Genomic DNA, 18,841 nt, shown 5'->3' on the forward strand with positions numbered 1-18,841 from the left:
ATATGGTTCCCTGAGCACAGCTAAGAGGAATTCCTGAGTGACTGTAGTAACACCAGAGCCTGTAGTAACACCAGAGCATTGCCAGGTGTGACCCAAAAAGAAAAAAAAAAAGAAACTTTTAAAGGAGAAATTGACAAGTAAACATATGAAAGTGTTTTATTCATAATACTCCCAAACTAGAAACTTAATGTCCTCTACTGGGTGAATAGTTAAACAAAGGAATACAGCCAACATCAAGCAAATAAAGCATGCAAAACGAGCAATGAAAACAAATCTTTGATACGTGCAACAACTTGGGGAAACGGAAGGAAATAAATGCCAAAAAGGGAAATGCTAATTTCAAAAGTACACATATTTTATGAATCCTTTTATTTAATATTTCTGAAATATCAATGCTAGGTAGAGATGAACTGCGGCAGCTGGGACTTTGGAGAGAGAAAGGCAATGAAGTAAGAAGCTATCACATGAGAGTCTTGTGAGATCAAAGGAATAGTTTAGCATCTTGATTATGGTAGGCACGGGTTACTTGAAGTCATACATCAGATAAAGTGACAAAATCTATACACCCATAAATACCGATTAGAGATGACTGAATAAACTAAATTTTACCACCATCACCATGCTGATTTTGATTGTCTACTTTATTTGCACATTCAACTAGGGGCACCTACAAGACAAGTGAGATGAGCCTCCCTTTGCACCTCCCTGAGAGCTTGAGATGATTTCAAAAGTTTCAAAATGGTTTCAAAATTTTAATTAAAATTCTAAATTAATCAAAATAAACAGAAGTGTCATGGATGGTCATGGGGAGTATCATTCTAAGAGAAAGGAGTCAAAAAGAGAGGGACAGACATAGAATGACCGCACTCATTTGTGGAATATAAAATAACAATATGAAACTGACACCCACAGACAGTAGACACTAGGGCCAGGAATATGGCTCCACAGTTGGAAGCCTGTCTCATGATCTGGGGGAGAAGGCAACTGGAATAGAGGGGGTCACCAGTTCAACGATGGTTGGAGGAATTGTTCGGGATGGGAGATGTGTGCTGAAAGTGGATAAAGGGGGCGGAAGGCAGCTATGCTCACCACTATACCACCAACGCCTCTTTGAAGAAACTTTGGTACATCTATACAATGGAATACTATGCAGCTGTTAGGAAAAAATGAGGTCATGAAGTTTGCATATAAGTGGATCAGCATGAAAAGTATCATGCTAAGTGAAATGAGTCAGAAAAAGAGAGACAGACATAGAAAGATTGCACTCATCTGTGGAATATAGAATAATAGACTAAGAGACTAACACCCAAGAAAAGGAACACCAAGTAAAATGTGGTCAGAGGTCATGCGGGGGAAGGGTGACGCGTGCCGAATGTAGACTAGAGATTGAACACAATGGCCACTCAACACCTTTATTGCAAACCACAACACCTAATCAGAGAGAGAGAACAAAAGGGAATACCCTGCCATAGTGGCAGTGTGGGGTGGGGGGAAACGGGAGACGGGACTGGGGAGGGTGGGAGGGATGCTGGGTTTACTGGTGGTGGAGAATGGGCACTGGTGAAGGGATGGGTTCTCGAACTTTGTATGCGGGAAACATGAGCACAAAAATGTATAAATATGTAATTGTACCCTCACAGTGATTCACTAATTAAAAATTTTAAAAATTTTTTAAAAAAAGAAAGTGGATAAAGGACCACAGTTGATAGCCTCATGGTGTCTCTATGATAAACCATAGTGCCCCAAATTAGAGAGAGACTATGGGGGAAATTTTCTGCCATAGAGGCAGGGGAGGGTTGGAAAAGGTGGGGGGTAATACTGAGGACATCGGTGGTGGAGAATGTACACTGATGGAGGGATAGGTGTTTGATCATTGTATGACTGAAACTCAAACAAACAATAAAGTTTTGTAAGTGTATCTCACAGTGATTCAATAAAAAAATTTAAAATTTTTAAAAATAAATTAACAGAAGTGTATGTTTACTTAGCTTCTATGAATCAAAGACAGTTTTACAAGTGTTATTTAGTCAAAAATTCTTTCAAAAGTATTTTAAACACAAAGTTGTATGATGCAACTTTATAAACAGAACATTGGTAACCCTCACATTCAGGCCCATATCCTGAGTCTTGTAATACTTCCAACTTAGCAGCTTGAAACCAAAGAAACTTCTTTCAAAGTTCTGTAAACCAGACACTGAAAATCAGTTCCAATTAGCCAAAATCAGGGAGCAGGTTGGTTTACACTTCCTAGGAGGCTGGGGGACTGTCCATACCTTGACTACCTTGACTCTTCACCCACTGGGGGGCTGTCTGCATCATTCCTTTCAGATCACAGAATTTTATCTCTTTCTCCATGATTATTTTCCCTTTTATTGATTCTTGTCTGATCTTGAATTTCCTTTGATACAAAGATAATTCAAATGTAGGACTTTGAAAATTCTAAGGCTTACAGAAGCCAGGCAGTTCCTACTTCAAGTTTTGTGTAAAAGGAAGGCAGGCTGGAGGGAGAGTGGGAGGGAGGGAGGGAGGGAGGGGGGGAGGGAGGGAGGGAGGGAGGGAGGGAGGAAGGGAGGGAGGGAGGGAGGGAGGGAGGGAGGGAAGGAGGGAGAGATGGAGGGAGGGAGGGATTTCTAACAGATAGATTAGTATGCATAAAGGTAAAAGGTAAAAGGTAAAAATTATGATCCTCATCATCCCAAAGGATTCCCTGAGTCTACCAGGAGTGATCCCTGAGAACAGAGTCAGGAGTAAACCCTAAAGAACATTGAGTGTACCCCCACCAAAAAAGATAAACAAAAAAAATCCCACATTCATGGATAAAGGGGAGAAAAGAAGAAAGTAAAGAGTAAAGTGGGGGACAGAGACAAAGACTCAGTCACCGGTCACTTATTTCACCACGTGAGCTGCAGTCAGAAGGAAAGCACTGACACTCTGCCTGCAAACTGGGACTGAGGAGGGGAGCAGAAAGACCCAGGTGATGCTATAATAATGATAACTGGGCTGTGACAATTTTAAGTCACCACCTTTTATATAAATATTAAAATACATACTAAGATAAAAATTGTTGGAGAGATGAATTATTACTGAAATAAGTTAAGAATATAATTAGTCTTGACTACTAGTTCTGGAAAAGCGTGAATGTGAATGCAGAGGTCCATATCTATGTTGAGTTTTATAAAATATGCTTTTATGACAAAAAAACAACTATAAAGTGCTGACAAAAAACAAATCAAAGAAAATCTATCTACATGGATAAATGTACCATGTTCATGAATTGGAAGATTCAAAATATTCTATCAATTCTGTCTAAATTGTTATGTAAGTATAAAGCAATTCATATAGAAGTTAAGCAAAAATTATATTAAAAATGTACGCAAAGGGGCCGGAGCAATAGCACAGTGGTAGGGCATTTGCCTTAAACGCAGCTGAGCCAAGTTTAACCTCGGGCAACCCATACGGTCCCCCAAGCACCACCATGAGGAATTCCTGAGTGCAGAGCCAGGAGTAACCCCTGAGCGTCGCTGGGTGTGACCCAAAAGCAAAAAAAAAAAAAACAAAACAGTATGCATAAAGATAAAAACTAAAACAGCTATAACAATTTTGAAACTCAAGAATGGAGTGAAAGTACTTGTTTACCTTACTTCAAGACTTATTATTTAGCTATGTTAATGAAGATTGATTGAAGCTGAAGCTGGCAGGACAGGCATATAGACCAAAGGAAAAGAGATACCCAGAAATAGGCCAACATTAATATACCCAAGTATTTTTGACAAAATTGCAAAAGAAATTTCAAAAGCTAAAGAAGAGTCATTTGACAATTGATTCCAGATCAGCTGGCCAGTTCTAGGCCAAATTAAACCTAGAACTAAACCTAGTATAAAAATTGAAATGGAGTACATATGCAAAACATAAACCTCTAAAACTTTTAAAAACAAACCATCAGAGAAAATCTTCAGTGGCCTAGAGCCAAGCCACGAGTTCCTAAACATGACATCCATCAAAGCAAGAAATGGTGTGCTGAACTCCATAACCAGTAACTTCGACTCTGCAAAGAAATCTATAATGAAGATATAAAATATTTGCCGAACACCTATCTGTTCAAAGACTAGTCTTTAGGATATATAGAGAACTCTTTTAACTCAATAGTGAAAAGTAACTTAGAAAATGAGTGAAGGGGGGCCGGAGCGATAGCACAGCGGGTAGGGCGTTTGCCTTGCATGCGGCCGACCCGTGTTCAATTCCCAGCACCCCATATGGTCCCCCAAGCACCGCCAGGAGTAATTCCTGAGTGCAAAGCCAGGAGTAACCCCTGAACATCGCTGGGTTGTGACCCCAAAAAAAAGAAAAAAAAAAGAAAATGAGTGAAGGATTCATCAAAGGTCAGTTCGTTGAATGTGGCATTTGGATGTCAAATGAGCACATGAAATAGAGAGATGCCAACTGAAATTATGAGAGGATGTCCCTACTTAGCTATTGGTTTAAGTACAGTGGTACGGAACAAAGACACAGTACAGGGATTTGAGTGCAGATTGGCATTCAGCCTATCTTGGTTTGATGTTCAACACTCTATAACCCCCAAGCACTACTCTGGAGGTCTGAGTACTGCCAAGCCCGTGTGTCTCTTAATAAACACTTAGGAAACAACACCCCCCCTCCCCGCCAAAATATACATGTATACAGTGGTAAGTGCATTCTGGCAAAGATTGCAGAGAAACTAGGTTATGTACACATTGCTGCTGATAAAAACAGAATGTTACAGATCTCTAGAACAGTAAACATGCAACTATCATATAATCCAACAGTTGCACTCCTTCATATTTATACTAAAAACATTAAAACTTGCATTTTTGGGGGCTGGAGCAATAGCACAGCGGGTAGGGCGTTTGCCTTGCACGCGGCCGACCCGGGTTCAATTCCCAGCATCCCATATGGTCCCCTGAGCACCGCCAGGAGTAATTCCTGAGTGCAGAGCCAGGAGTAACCCCTGTGCATCGCCAGGTGTGACCCAAAAAGAAAAAAAAAAAACTTGCATTTTTTAAATCTATACATGCACATAGTTTACATCAAAACTTCAATTTATAGTAAAATTTAAACAGACAATAAGGTCAGATACCATTCAATGGGTAACTTGTTAAACGGTCTTTGGCTAATCAAAAATCAAATAAATTAACTACTAGTAAGCACAACTTGGATGAATCTATAGAACACTATGATGAGTTAGAAAAAGAGAATTTCAAACAGTCGCATAATGTATGATTCAATTTATATAAAATTTTTGTAATGATCCAAACATGAATAAAAATTAGTGGTTGCCAGGAATTAAGGGAGGGTTGGGACAGAGTCAAGAACTGTAGTTATAAAAGGGCAACACTGAGATATCTCTAGTGCTGCATTCTGCAACTTGATTCTCAGTAGCAATAATCAGATTACAAAGTAACACTTATACAAAATGTTACATTTGCAGGTACATTTGCAAAGTACACACAACAGATTTAGGTTATTTCTTGGTACCATTTGAATCTGTAAGCACAAATATAACATAAAATTTTTAAAACTCACTCTACCCTAAATATTCATTTTATGCTGATATAATATAGCCAGCTAAATTTATGGAAACCTTTAAATCTCATTTGCTGCAGTAATATAATTGCTAAAAAATATTGAAGAGAAAATTTCCTTATAAAATTTTAAAACTATGAAGCCAAAATACCCATCAATTTGTTTATACCTTATGAATTTGAAGTAATTTGCTGTGATATTGGTATCACAAGGGTGTTTATTTGCAATAGTTTTCACTTTAGAATATATGTGATGTGCATTTTTAAGTATGATAGAGATAGGGCATTGGAGGGCAAAAGTGAAAATATCTTCCCAGTCTATCCTCCCCAATTTTTCAGTTCCATCGCTACCTTCCTATTAGTTTCCAAAATCCTTCAAGCAATTCCACCTAATATGTTTTCTCCCCACTTACCCAATGTATTTTTCTTACTAAATTACTATTACATGCAAAATTCTGCTTGTGGGTTTTTCTTTTAAAACAATCTTTGAAAGATTTTCCTCTCAAATACAATTTTTTTAAGAATAGCTATGTATTTCATGAATGAGTATATGATATATGTAGGTAAATTTTACTTGCTACAATGTTCAAGCAACTGAATATCTGATAGGTTTATAGAAGTGGAAAATAATGCACTTGTATAATTTTGATAAATATTACCAAGTGTGGCTGGAGCGATAGCACAGCAGTTGGGCGTTTGCCTTTCACGCTGCCAACCCGAGTTCTATTCCTCCGCCCCTCTTGGAGAGCCCGGCAAACTACCGAGAGTATCCAGCCCTCAAGGCAGAGCCTGGCAAGCTACCCTTGGCATATTGGATATGCCAAAAATAGTAACAATAAGTCTCTCAATGAGAGACATTACTGGTTCCGTTCGAACAAATCGATGAGCAAGGGGATGACAGTGATGACAGTGATTACCAAGTGGTCTTTGATAAATCAAAGGTTGTCTCTGCATGAAACAAGAAATGCATGAAAGTGATTGTTAAGGTTACTACTCTTTTAGGCCTTTGCCAATCTGATAGGTGAAAAAGTTCCAGTATAAGTCATCTATTCAAAACAAATAATCAATTACTCCTATGTGAAATGATCCCTCAGGACATTAATCACAAGCATTTAAGGTGAACTTCAAGACAAAAATAATTCTATCTTACAGCAAGTAACACTGTAATAGAAAACTATTCAGAAATCATCTCTCAGGCTTATTGACCAACAATTATGAAAAAAAGTATTTGCCAAAATTAATATTCAAGCAGATAAATTTGCTTAGCAAAATTTACCAATACTGGAGCTGGATATAGTACAGCAGGAAAGATACTTGCCTTAACTGCAGCCAAACCTGAGTTTGATGTCCAGCATCTCAGATGATGCCCTGAGCACCAGCGAATGTGATTCCTGAGTGCAGAAGAGCCAGGAGTAAGCATTTTGACTCCTGGATGGAAGCAATGGCATCAGTGGCACCAAAGCAAAAACAAATTAAAGCCACAAAAAAAATTACCAAATAAAATACCAATTTTAAATTACACAGCAGTTGGGTATTCGCTTTTCACTCGGCCAACCCGAGTTCAATTCCTCCACCCCTCTCGGAGAGCCCAGCAAGCTACCGAGAATATCAAGCCCGTGCGGCAAAGCCTGGCAAGCTACCCGTGGCGTATTGGATATGCCAAAAACAGTAACAATAAGTCTCTCAATGAGAGATGTTACTGGTGCCCGCTCGAACAAATCGATGAGCAACGGGATGACAGTGACAGTGGCAGTTTAAATTACACAGAAAACTATAAGTAAATCTAAATATTTCTGCCATACAATCTCAATGCCATGTGCATGAGATAATACCAGGGATTGTTTTAATAATATCAGCTTTAATAATATCAGCTCAAAAACTACCATAAAAATCTACTCCAGTTTAATAAGCTATTAATATATCTAAACATGGATGCATTTATAGTAATAAAGGATAGACATATTCTTCAAAAGAAGTTGGGAAATAAATTGAGAAGCAAAAGAAAGGTTCTGGGAACTCTTTATAAACACAAGGATCTCTTTCAGCGCTATCATTATAAATAAATGACCAGTTAATTACTTGTAAGATAACCCTGCAATTTAAAGGAATCTAATTTTTTTTTTTATTGAATCACCATGTGGAAAGTTACAAAGCTTTCAGGCTTTGTAATAAATCTCAGTTATACAATGCTCGAACACCCATTCCTTCACCAGTGCACATATTCCACACCAAGAATCACAGGATACCTCCCCCCACCCCTGCACCCTCCCAGCCCCTCACCCCGCCTGTATAGCTGATAAATTTCACTTACTTTCTCTTTACTTTGATTACAGGGAATCCAATTTTTTTTATATATTTACATTAAGATTTTATTTTGATATACAAGAGAAGTAGCTTTTCTAACATGCACACAGTGAAATTTCAATTAAAGATTAGGTCTTGCAATTAGTTTAACTTAGTCTATTTTTTCCAAAAACTTACAAGCAATTTCCCCCAATTATTAATATCTCAAAATGTTATACGCTAAATCTATTTTTACTATTTACTATGGTCTGAATGTTTGCAACCACTCTCCCCACTCCAGTTCATATGTTCACATTCTAAGTGATGGTAATGACAGATGGAGTCTTCGTGGGGTGTTAACAGTGACCTCAAAGCGCTAGAAGGCACCTTTCCCATGAGGACAGGGCTGACAAGGTAGACGAGGAAGCAGAAAGTGTGCCCTCACCTGGCATAGAATTTGCCATGCCAAGATCTTGATCCCCAGAGCCTCCAACAGTTTACAGACCCTCAGTCTGAGTCATGTGGCTCGAAAAATCAGGATGTCTGTGCCTGGCACGTGACTGTTTGAGGTGGGCTGCTGGGCTTGCTACCAGTATTGTATAGCCCAAGAATGATGTTATAACTACCCAACTGTCCTTGGCAGAAAAACAGTTCCCCAACCTTGGAAAACAGTATTATTTATTAACTGGTTAAGACAGCACTAATTTTCTAGAAACATGAATATGTACTTTTCATTAAAAATACTCATTTTGGTCACATTATAAGCATTAACTCCTGAATTAACTCCAAAACGTGCAATCAAAATAAAAATTGTCAACAACAGGAAAGAAAGAGAGAAAGAAAGAAAGAGAGAAAGAAAGAAAGAAAGAAAGAAAGAAAGAAAGAAAGAAAGAAAGAAAGAAAGAAAGAAAGAAAGAAAGAAAGAAAGAAAGAAAGAAAGAAAGAAAGAAAGAAAGAAAAAGAAAGAAAGAAAGAAAGAAATGACTGGTGTGAACCCACAGTAAAGGAAAGATCTTCCTTTCAAAATGGTAGTAATTCCGTTCTTCCTGGAAACAAATGAACATTGAATGTTTCACTTAGAATTAAGGGATAAAGGAATTCGTTATTAAATTTGACTAAGAAACGTTTCTCTAACATGTATAACGTGGATTATTTTTCATGTGGTGAGACCAGATGTTGCCCAAACAACAACAACAACAAAAGGTTCTGATGCTCCAATCAAAATCGCAGCTTAATGAATACACATAGACCTTTCAAGAAAAAAGTCCACCATTAGCTGCATTTAAACACCAACAAGTCAAGCCCAGTTCTCCAAGGAAAGACCTCAGCGTGTCTGTATCGCAGCAACACCCGTGCTGCAATGAGGTAGGTGGAGTTAAGTGCTGGGCGGGGTGGCTCCCACTGATGGTAATTATTTCCTAGGGCAGACACATTGTTCCCCTGTCTCAGAAAAGCATCCAGGCAATAAGGGGCATAAAGCAGCTTTGGGAGCTGGAGCGATAGCGCAGGGGGTAATGCATTTGCCTGGCACACGGTTAACCCAGGTTCGATCCCCAACATCCCATAGGGTCCCCTGAGCACCGCCAGGGGTAATTCCTGAGTGCAGAGCCAGGAGTAACCCCTGTGCATCGCCAGGTGTGACCCAAAAATCCAAAAAGAGAAAAAGAAAAAGCAGCTTTGAAAAAGCGGCCGATGGGGCCCAAAGGCAATGCAGCAAGCCAACTGTACACTCCCCTCCCATTCTCCCATGTCCAGGACGTGAACCACCCAAAGGGTGCGTGCAGACCATTCCGGGTCTCCCTTTAAAGACCTGGATGCCCAGTGCCCCCGCCTGCCCCCGCCCGCCCGGGAAACGGCCGCGGCCTCATTTGCATAAGCACCCAAACACTGCCGACGTCACCGCGCTCGCGTGCGCAGCCCGCCCCGCCCTACTCGGCGTCCGCCGCGGGCGCGGGAGCCGAGCGCGGACGGCCGGGCCCGGAGACGGCGGCGCGCGAGCCCGGGGGGCTCCGCTCTGCGCCTGGAGCCGCCGCCGCCGCTCGGCCCAACGGGAAGGAACAGCCTGGCTCAGATCGGTCCTATTTCTGCGGTGGGTGTGCCAGCAGGTTGGCGTTCGCTCAGAGGCTGCCCCTGGCACTCGACCTGGCCGTGGAGTGGACCGCAGCGGACGAGCGGGCTGGCCGGGTTCCCTTCTTCCTCGCCAAAGCCCAGCGCCACCACCCCCGCGGCCGCACGTTCAAACTGCTGCAGGCGCAGACTTGCACCAAGTGGGGGCTTGCTTTGGCAGACACGTGCCTTGCGCCGTCCCGAAGCCCTTGGGGGACCCCCTACTCCCCCCGCAGGGTGTCTCTGGCCACTCGGAACTAGTGTCACGTGCAGACACTCTTGACTTGGCCAGTGGCCTCCCGCAGTGGCCCCCACCAGAAAGGAAGGAGGGATGGAGCTGCGGCTCCTTTCCACCCTCCCGCCAGCACCAGCCCGTTTCCCACTGCCCGCGCGCCCCGGGAGCGCCTCTTCCCTCCCCGACTCTCCCAACTTTTCTCTCTCGGACTTGTCCCAGTCGGTCCCCACCTTTAGGACAGCCCCGACCGGACTTGGGCACGACTTGATTTTGCGGGGCTGCTAGCTGGGTGATTCCCCCCCCCCCCCCGGAGGAGGCAGGATGGCGGCACGTTTGCACCCACGTGCTTCCCCGAGGCGCTGCGCTCGCCCCCCGGGGGTGGCACAGGTGTAGGACGCGGCAGCTAGCGGCTGGACGTGCAGCCTCCCTCCCTCCCGCGCTCCCTCGGACCCAGCCCCGAGTCCTCTCGGGCTCTATCCACCCGTCCCCATCCACCGGAGCTTGCGACTCCGAGCCCCACCCCATCCCAACCGGTGCCCGCCGCCGGAGGAGCGTTTTCCTCACCGTTCGGGGGGCGCCGATCCGACGCCTCTGAGGGCCTGTTAGTCCCGCGGGTCAGATGCCGCCGCGGGGGGAGGGGATGGAGGCCGCGGAAAGGCACCCTGGACCCCAGCAGCTGCCACCCAGGGCGGGCCCGGGAGCCGGGTGGAGTCGCGGGGGTCGCTTCTCGGGCACGGCGCGCGGAGGCAGAGACTCCCGAATGCTTACGTGTCTGCCGGGGAGCTGGCAGGAGATGCAGGCGCCGGTGAGTGCGTGTGCGTGCGTGCGTTTGTGTGTGCTTGTGTGTGTCGGTGCCGGTGCTTGTGTGTGTATATATGCGTGTGTGAGTGAGGGTGTGACGGAGGCGCCCACGTGCCGGTCCGACCGAGCAGCGGCCGCCGCACACCCTACTGTAGGGTGGGGAATGGGGGTTGGGGGGGAGAGCCGGGGCGCAGTGCCGGGCGCCGCACCTCCCCGCCCCGCCGCTACCCCCCCCCCCCCCCCACCCTGACGCAGAGGCCGCTGCGGCTGCTCGCGTCCTCGCGCTGCTCCTGGAGGACGCGGGAGGGATCGACCAGGGAAGTCCGCACCCAAGCCCGGGCCGCTCCCCGGCGCCAGGCACCAAAAAGATGGGCACCACTTGCCCGCCGCCCCCACCGCTTCCACCCCACGCCTTTGTCTCAGCCTGGGTAACAATAGAAATGAGCCGATCTCGCACCCTCCGAGGATTCTTGGAGAGTCGGAAAGTGGACTGGAAGTGGGTGGCCCAGATGGGCACTTTTCCTGAGCCTTCTCTCCAAGCTGGCTATTTTTGCATCTTTTGCAAAAGAAAGCGCCCAGGGCATCCGCGTCTCCAAAGAACGGCTGGCAAATGCTGAGTGAGTGGGGTCAGGTTATGTCTGCGAGGTCCTTTTAGGTAACGGCCCCCCCACCCCCACATCCTATGTTGGTCCATCGTTCGCCACCTATCTGTCGAGGGGAGTCTCATTCGAGATGAAACAGGACTTCGCTGTCCTTGACAGGCAAAATGTACGTATAATTAAACCACGTGGAGAATTTCGAAAACTATATACACCCAGCACTAAGCACAAAGCCTGGCTGTTAACTGAAAATAGCTGAAATCTCCCCTAAACGAAGCATATGGGAAACAGGATTTAAGAGATTAAATTGTATGTCCTGAAACTTCAGGATTTGAGAGAAGAGCAAAATGAGCCCGAAACAGGAAAGTTTAGGAACCTGCTGAAGAACGCTTTTGTACCGGATGACTAATAATAGTATTAAAAATATATAATCTGTGCATCTAAGACTTCCAACAAACCCTCAGATTTTGACAGCTTGTATCCAATTAAGATTGAATTAAATAATAATGCCATTACTGACAGGTTTTTCATACAGTGAAAAATCTCCTTGGAAAGAAATCACAAGACCAAAGTTTCAGGTCAGAACACTGCTACTAATCCTTAGCTTTTAACTTGGCCAAGAAAATTTTTTTCTCAGACTCTCTTCCAATCCCACATTTAAGATAGTTTTTTAAATTAAATTAAATTTGATCCTCTGGATTCTCCTCCCTTGGCCTTGGTATAAATAAATATCTGACAGATGCCCTATGGGAAAAATAAAAGTTGTAATAAATCCCTTACAGAACATCTTGCATAATTTGCTTTTACCTCACATATTTATGACAGGCAGATATTTGTTAATATATCACTCTAAATATACAGAGACATATACGACAAATTGAAATATACTATATATATATATATTAAACAGTATCAGCTAAGAAGAATTTAAGAGAATTGGCACATTTTTGTACTTCAGAACCAGGATAATTATATCAGGATTAGGTTAACCTAGCTGTCTGCTTACAGAAGTGGTTTACACTTACACTTTACACTTTACACTTTACACTTCTTACAGTGGTTTACTGTAAGAAGGCCTCAGTACTCTGAGACTTTCCCACTGGCATTTGATACCAATCAAATGCACATAAAAAACTACAAGTCCCATAAATATAAGTGAAGAGGTACCCTGAATAATGACATACTAATTCATGACTTCGTGAGAAGAGTAAGCAATGAATTTCCCACGAAGTACTGGAACTTTAGCCAATTTAATCTTAATCAGTGAGGAGAATTTTATTAATTTAAAGATTAGAAATGTTATTCCGAAGGAGGGTGGCCACAGAAAGCCACAAAGCTCATACACGAACTGAGTGGAGATTTAAATCCAGATCTAGGTGGCTTCAGTTTTTTTTTTCATTTTATATTGTATGTATAAGCATTTGGGGGCTGGAGCAATAGCACAGCGGGTAGGGCATTTGGCTTGCACACAGCAGACCAGGGTTCAATTCCTCCGTCCTTCTCAGAGAGCTCAGCAAGCTACTGAGAGTATCCTGCCAGCATGGCAGAGCCTGGCAAGCTACCTGTGGCGTATTCAATATGCCAAAAACAGTAACAACAAGTCTCACAATTGGAGACGTTACTGGTGCCTGCTCGAGCAAATCGATGAGCAACGGGATGACAGTGATACAGTGACAGTGTTGTATAAGCATTTAGTAAAACTGAGTGGAGATTTAAATCCACATCTGGTTGGCTTCAGATTTTTTTTCATTTTATATTTATGTATAAGCATTTAATAAATCTACAGATTTTAACGTGATGGAAGAATACAGCTTGAACAATAATGAGGCACCTTTGAAAAGAAGTAGTATGAGGATGGAATTTTACCAAACGAAGAGCTTGGGAACTCAGAAAAGGGTATTCATTTCAAAAATTTGATAGCCGAGACACTTTCAAGGTTTAGTGTTCAATTGTTGCTATCTTTTAGGAAATGATTATTTTGTGCTTTATCACACAGTGGGAAAGTGACCACATGGTATTGGTGTGGGAGAAGGAGGCATGCACACAGAAGGTGAAGACAGAACTTGGAAGAAAATTTTATCCTTCAAACCAAGGCAGATTAGTCTTTTAGAAATGCAGACTAAACTTAATATATGCTGTATTTTCTAAGCAGATAGTCGATACGCTATTAAATGCATACCTTTGCAACTTACATAATTAGATGTCTTAGTTTTCTTAATCCTTATACTAACACTATGATGTAGGCACAGTTAGACATTTCAGGAAAAAGAAAAGTGCAAACGTTAGTTGTTCAAATATATGCAATCATGTTATCTTGCTAGATATAACTACAAAGTGGTCCCTAACTAATCAATTTCTGAATGTTTTATTTCTGACTTTTTTCGAGGGGCCACAACAGACAGTGCTCAGGGCTCTTATGTTGGCTCTACCTTTAAGGATCACTCTTGGCAGATGATGGGCTGGGATGAGATGGGTTACTGAAGAACCTGGTCTGCATCCTCCCTGCCATCATGTCTCTCTGTCCCCTCCATCTCTGACTTTGATAACTACTTTAAGCAATTGATCTTACACTTCTTGTGAGAGAAAATTATTCAGCGTTCTTCAGCAGAGATGTGACTATCCACTACTCTCTTCTCTTTTTGTGGGGAGCTGGGCAGAGATTGAGGTTTGTGATGCAGGAAGGATGTAACTTAACAAGTCTTTCTGACTTCAGGTCCATAATGATAAAGATCCAAGGATGTAGTACTGTACCTTCATGGACCCACTTCCAGCACATCTGAATGGGGTCAGTTGAGACAAAGTGCTTGATTGGAAAGAGAGAAAAAAAAAAAGGTTTACTAACAACAAGCTGGATTCATGTGCCAGAGGACCATCTTGCCTGTAGTGTTATAAGAAGCAATTTATACAGGAAGAGAATAAGGAAGTTATTTTGTTGAGGACCAGTAAGGGGAGGGAGGCTGGTCTATATATTCCCCTGTGATTGGTCTTCTGACACACACTCTAATGTGTAAATCTAAAGAACAAAAAGATTTCTGATTAAGGCTTCTGATTATATGCTGTTTTCCTGGTTATAGGCTTTTGTGAGAGAACAACAGAAAATTCTTTACATTCTCAATAGCGAACTCTGCCCAGAAGAGCTGGCTAGTTTGAATTTTGGCCTAATGTTTAATTTATTTTGGTCTGGTTTCACCACTAGATTTCAGAAAAGCAATTCAAAGATTTATTCCACACCCCTCTCCCCAAAAAAACCCTTTTAATTCACAATAATAAAAGCATTGAAATAATATCACATATTATACGTTTTTTTCTTTTTTATCCATTTTAATAACTATTTTCCCTGTCAACTGCTAATTGATGCATGATGTGAAAAATTTTTATGGATCCCACGTTACATGATCTCAAAATATGTAGCTAGTAGTCTATCCTCCATTTTCAAAAATGGAGGAGTAGAATCAAAGCAGGTAATCTGTACTTCGAGGATTGAAAAAGTCCATTATTGACAAGAGTCAAAGCAATCACATCAATTTTCTAACAATTGGCTAAAATATTGAAGTAGTCAAGATGGTAGAAAGTAGACTGAAATTTGCTAATATTTCTGAACTTTGGCAAAAGACAAAGATGACTATGACAAATGAAAATACCAACAAAAATGGTTACTTTGTTGACAGGAAGTGTATCACCGGCAGTTCTTTTCAAGACAATCTCTCTAGACCTAATTATAGGTGCTTTGAATTATCAGATTATCTGTGGGATTATAGTTATGATCTCTTTCCTCACAGAAATTTTGTCTAATAGAAGGGATTTTATGAAAAGTAAACAAATTAATTAAATCTGAGTTTAAAATAAGAGATGTGATGCCAGTGTTCTCATTTTGTTCATAAAAGTTGCTCAAAACATTCATTCTTTGCTTTGTGTTTATCCCTTTCACCTTTCAGTTGGAGATTAAAGTTGTGTCTCTAAATCCTGAGAGTCTGCAATTTCTTAGCTATTTTTCTAATTTCCTTCTTAAAATTGAGCCAGTTGTCTTACCTGGCAAGCAATTTACAGTGACCTATAGATAATACTAACAAGCTCATGTATACAAACATATTCATATATATTTTTTCCATTTAAAAACCATTATTGAACTACAGGTTCACTGTATTCATTATGTATTTTAAATTAATGGAAACAACCATTTTATTAGAAATTTTACCACTGGATAATATTAGTTGCAGTTTTCCCAATCTATATATTCACTAACTGATCCCATACCAATTCCACACATGGGTTAGCATTTTGGGGGGTTGTTTCTATTTTCTTTTGTCAGAACCTACTTTATTAGCTTTTCTATTAGCATTTTGTCAGAACATGTTTCATGTGACTTATTATGGACCCCAGGCTGATTCTGTACAGTATATTAACATTTTCAAGGCAAAGAGAAAGATGAGATAAACCAAACCATGGGATTTTATTTAAAACTACAGATAGAAGAATGTTTTACCCTTCTTCTGGTAAAACAGAATGGTATGAGACTAACGTCCACGGACAATAGGTAGAAACAAGACAAGGAAGATTGGTCAAGTGTTGGGGGAGAGGGCAGTTGGAATAGAGAAGGGACCATTGGGACAATGATGGTTGGAAGGTATCGCTCTGGATGGGAGATGAATGCTTGAAAGTGAGTAAACGGCGGTGCTCAGACAGGGTGGGAGTCAGGGTCCGAGAGGAGACAGCACAACCGGTGTTGGCGTGTATGTGGGGAGAAAGGGACTCTCCTTCACTGTTGGTGGTAATGCTGACTGGTTCAGCCCTTTTGGAAAACAATATGGACGATTCTCAAAAAATTAGAAATTGAACTTCCATTTGACCCAGCAATACCACTCCTGGGAATATATCCCGGAGAGGCAAAAAGGTATAGCAGAGTAGAAATGACAGCTTCATTTCTATATTCAATATTCATTTCTATATATAATAGCCACAATCTGGAGAAAACCAGAGTGCCCAAAAACAGATGACTGGTTAAAGAAACTTTGGTACATCTACACAATGGAATACTATGCAGCTGTCAGAAAAGATGAAGTCATGAAATTTGCATGTAAGTGGATCAACATGGAAAGTATCATGCTAAGTGAAATGAGTCAGAAAGAAAGAGACGGACATAGAAAGATTGCACTCATGTGTGGAATATAAAGTAGCAGATTGGTACGAGCTTGCAGTGATACAATTTCTGGCAGAAATTTCTCTGGACTTAATTACTAAAATACAGAAATCCAAAACTGTGCAGCCACTGTTGCGGCTGCTCGACCTCGTATCTCTTCATTCTGAGCAATGGAAAACAAATTATCAAATGCTTCCTTTTCAGCAGGTCTGACTTTGGGGGGAGAAACTCCAAACAATAATAGTGAGTTTTTTGTTGAAATATTGAATGTAATCAAAGTAAAGTGAAATGTATCAGTTATACAGGCGGAGTGGGAGGCTGGGGAGGTGGGGAGGTGGGGAAGGTATATTGTGAGTCTTGTTGGTGGAATATGTGAACTGGTGAAGGGATGGTTGTTCGAGCATTGTATAGCAGAGACTTAAACCTGAAAGCTTTGTAACTTTCCACATCGTGATTCAATAAAAAAAAAAAATAGTGGATAAAGAACCACACATGACAACCTCTCAGTATCTGCACTGCAAACTACAATGCCCAAAAGTAGAGAGACAGAGACAGAGACAGACAGAGAGGAAGAGAGGAGAGGGAGAGAGCGACTTGGTGGGTGAGGAGGGATATGTAGGATATTGATGGTGGGAAATGTACAAAGGTGGAGGTATTGGATGTTGGAACACTGTATCACTTAAACCCAATCACGAAAGCTTTATAAGTATATCTCAGTGATTCAATTAAAAACTTTTAAAGAAAATATAAAGAACAAATTTTTTTAAAAAAGAATGTCTTACTTTATGAAATTCTGTATGTTAAATTTACTTAAATTGTCTATTGATTTTCTACTTCTATATTTACTGCTAATCCTGATATACCCTTTTTATTTAATAAATTGCTTTATCTTTCTATACCTGGCTTCCTAAATTAGTCTCAATTACTGTTTTCTGAATAAAGTATTATTGCTAGTTCAAAAGTAGTGCTATATTTGACCTCTAACATCCCTCAGTGGCAGGGACTTCCCCCAGCTGTCATTTACTTTCTGAAAGTTGCTGCCTGTTTCCTATTGACTTTTGGCTTCCATTCCAGCTGTTTGCACATTTATATGATAAATACAGGTTCCCCCCCCCCTCTTACTGTGTTCTACACTAACAAACAAAACAAAAATGATAAAATCTGTCTCTGCTGATCACGAACTTTGTTTCTTGTTCTACAAGTCAAAGTGCATATTAGATACTCTGAAAAATAGTTTATTTTGTTAGTTCATAGTGGTGCAGTATTTTTAAGGAGAAAAAAATTTCCATTGTAGCTTCCTTCATTAAGTCTTGTTAAATTTCTTCAGTTTTATCGAAATGATAAAACTTTAGTTTATTACTCATGTATTTCCTCATTAAAGTTCCTCTTGGTCATTACAATTGTGAGATTTAAAAAAAAAAAAGGCGTTTATTCCCTGCACTCATATCATTTTCTTACCCAGGAATTCTCTCTTGAATTATATGTGGAACTATGGACTACATAGAATCTATTGATTGTAGGTTAGCAGGCTTTTCACTGATGGGGAGGCTAGAACCAAAAATGCAATTATGCATGTCAATTAAGGCATAAATTTGTGTAAAGAATTTTACTCTGACAATGAAATGGAACAAAAGCATTGGAATAAGCTATTGTTTAAGTGTATCATTTAAATATGCTTGTACTAAATTGATGAAATCTACTGGAGAATATAAAAGTAAAGCCAAATCTAGCAAAGGATACACCTAGCAATAAGGCCTTAGGTCAGTGGGATAATATTCCACTCTTACAAGAATGTTCCCAGGTGGGAGAGGGAACACAAAGAGCTGAAGAGTACAAGTCTGGCATGCATGGATTCTAATTTCAATCCATAGCACCTCACAGACCCCCCTAGAATCACGTGGGAGTCTCTTCGCAAAGCTCAAATAAATGTGTTCCTAAACTAAATGATTGAATTTGGATTAGGAACAAAAAGATACAAGATGAGCTTTGAAAAAATCTTCTGTGCCAGAAGTAATAGAAATACAACTATTGAAAGAATATAATATAATTAAGAGAATAAAATTTAAATTAACTTAAATTTTATAATTTAAAAACATACTACTTTTTAAATATGGGGAATCTC

At 41.1% G+C, this 18,841-nt stretch overlaps 1 protein-coding gene across 3 annotated transcripts in view; it reads right to left on the reverse strand.

Annotated features, from left to right (window-relative positions):
* The window catches only part of SLC6A15 (solute carrier family 6 member 15), a 40,455-nt gene extending 29,260 nt beyond the window's left edge, over positions 1 to 11,195 (reverse strand). The window contains exon 1 of one of the 3 annotated variants that reach the window (XM_055118202.1): positions 10,951 to 11,195. The gene's annotated coding sequence lies outside the window, so the exon portion shown is untranslated. Of the gene's footprint in view, positions 1 to 2,273; positions 2,329 to 10,746 lie in introns of those variants that run through there. The other 2 variants (XM_004602711.2, XM_055118201.1) reach the window with 2 other exon arrangements.
* Positions 11,196 to 18,841: the final 7,646 nt, after the last annotated feature.

This window comes from Sorex araneus, chromosome 10 (genome assembly GCF_027595985.1).
Source record: "Sorex araneus isolate mSorAra2 chromosome 10, mSorAra2.pri, whole genome shotgun sequence".
Taxonomy (NCBI): domain Eukaryota; kingdom Metazoa; phylum Chordata; class Mammalia; order Eulipotyphla; family Soricidae; genus Sorex; species Sorex araneus.